Source organism: Priapulus caudatus, unplaced genomic scaffold, assembly GCF_000485595.1.
Source record: "Priapulus caudatus unplaced genomic scaffold, Priapulus_caudatus-5.0.1 Scaffold515, whole genome shotgun sequence".
NCBI classification, from domain to species: Eukaryota; Metazoa; Priapulida; class Priapulimorpha; order Priapulimorphida; family Priapulidae; genus Priapulus; species Priapulus caudatus.
The window spans coordinates 128,058-130,830 of NW_014577576.1; positions in this window are offsets into that span (position 1 = coordinate 128,058).

The window sequence follows — 2,773 nt, forward strand, 5'->3', positions numbered from 1 at the left end:
CTTTACATTATTAGCAGAGCGGCTTCCTATCCCGTTGTCAGTGTTAATCTTAATTTATTATCCTTCCCTAGAGTATTACATGCGCCACTGAACAGTGCTCTGGATTAAATATCATATATGCATTCCGATTTTATATTAGCAATTGCTTTACAACAATTCTTAGTATTATTGCATGGACTGCTACAATTAAATTAAAACTAAAGAAATCAGCTTGTCACATCAATCTGACAGTGACACACACACACACACACACACACACACACACACACACACACACACACACACACACACACACACCCACACACACACACACACACACACACACACACACACACACACACACACACACACACACACACACACACACACACACACACACACACACACACACACACACACGATCACACACACACATGCACACACACACACACGATCACAAACGCACACAGACACACATATGCACACGCGGCGCACGCACGCTCGCACACGCACACACACGCACCTACGCACGCACGCACGCACGCACACACGCACACGCGCACGCACACAAACAGAAACACAAACGCGCGGCACGGACGCACATACACACTCACCATCCATATACGAAGATATAATATGAAATTGAATGAATAAAATGAATCTCAAAAGTAGTTTTGAATCTCAAAAGTATCTTGAAAGACAACGTAGTTTTATGACGCATTATAATCGAGGAAATGCTAGTTTATATTACAGGAATAATAATATTCGGGGATCTACTGCGCGCTCACCGACAACGCGCGCGCAAACACTATATATGAAGTTTCTTTTTCGTTCTTGTGTCGAAATCTGCGCTGGCCACGCAGCTTGAGCCTATGCGGTGAATTCAATCATAACGATGTATATAATTATATAAATTATAGCCCTGCATCGTAACGGGGGTCGACGTAGGGTAGCCATAACCGCATTCAGTTATAATGGGGTCTAACTAGGTGCGCACGCATGTAGGCCTTCTGGTTTCGCAGATTGCGAACGAGGGATCGCCTTTGCCGCGAATACGGTATGAGAAATGCTTCGTAGAATTAGAATCTAGCCAGAATCGGGGGTGGGAGTATCTATTTAAAACGCAACGGCTAAGTGGTTGAAAGAATTAGCGGTGAGTTTCGCATGGTGACACTTTCTGGACATACATAAAAATTCGTTAAAAATCGTCGTGAAAAAGTTTAATGTAAAATCGGTCGTTGGGGTAATGAATCTTCATAGTTAAAAGCTATTCTGGAAAAACTATTCATCGGTTTCTCTGTAGCGTGAGGCAGAGGTGTTATAATATGTAAATGATTTTCTTTCACGACCGTCTTGCGACAACAGACCATTTTCGGAGTCTGTAATTTGTATAACGAGTGGTTTAGGTTAAACGCTCTATAGTCAAACTGTGAGAAAGTCAGTGATATGAATGCAGCGGCGGTTGGGACCAGCAGAGGCAGTATTTTTCACGATTTGCCAAACGTTCAAACATCTTCCGGAAGAATGATCGCGTTCCGATCAATAAATTATGCTGGCATTACTTAGAAAATAACCACGAATAAGTGGATAAACTATTATACTAGTGAGCAATGGAAGTTATTAGGTTTACCACGAATGGGGTTTTAACAAGGTATTGCCCTAGTTGTTTGTCGATGTTTGCCTTTTGCGAAGGAATTGTAACATTTTCTTTGCAGCTTTCGCATCCTCGATTTCTGCATTTAATATCATACTAACGTTACTTACTACAAGAGAGGAGAATTTTTACGGGCTCCGATTTTTTGTTCTAAATGATTTCTTGTCGTATATTTGTACTATACCGGACGGGCACACGCGCGTTCACGCACGTGCGCGTTCACACACACGCGCGCGGAGAGTGACGCACATACTAACGCGGGACGTGCGCACATGCACATGCACTCATATGCATGCATGCGTGCACGCGCGTAGGCGCGGGCACAGGCGCATGCATGCCCGCTCTATAGATACGCATCGTGCGTGTATTCGCCCTGCATGTTCCCTGCAGACGCTGCCTATGGATTACTTCCGCAGACGGCAGCCGCACGTCCGACAATACCTTGCACTGGTGCCGCGGCTGCTAGGGATCTACTTCTTTGTGCTATTCATGCTTCGTCTGAATGCGATAAAGACCGCGTGCGCGTGTACGTCGCTTGATTTCGTTAAAGATATTGCGAGACGTCCAAATTAGTATGTTTTAATGATAAATTCGCGTATTGTGTACACGCCTGATGAGATTACCTAAAGAATAGCCACAGCTGCGAGAACGAAACCCGCCACGCTGTTGTTGGGCTATATCCCTATATATAATATACCATAATATATATATATATATATATATATATATATATATATTATAGTATATTATAGGGATATACAATATTATTGCATAGCTGTGAAGGAAACATGGATTTCAGTTCATAAAACTCGGTTTTCTTCGCAAATAGTCAATTATTGCTTTGTTATATGTAAGACCAGGAGTAAATAATAGCATTAGGGCTTTTATACTATTATTAATATAAGACCGACTGTGAGCGATGTAACAGTCCACCAAGAGAAGAGGCATAATCCACATAGTATCCTTAATCGACCTATGATTTATTAAGGGTGACCCAATAAACATGGGCTCAAACATCATCTTGAACATTCAGTCCCTAGCTCTCATCTCTAATCGTTTTCCTCATACGCAGGCCCAGTTACACACACACACACACACACACACACACACACACACACACACACACACACACACACACAC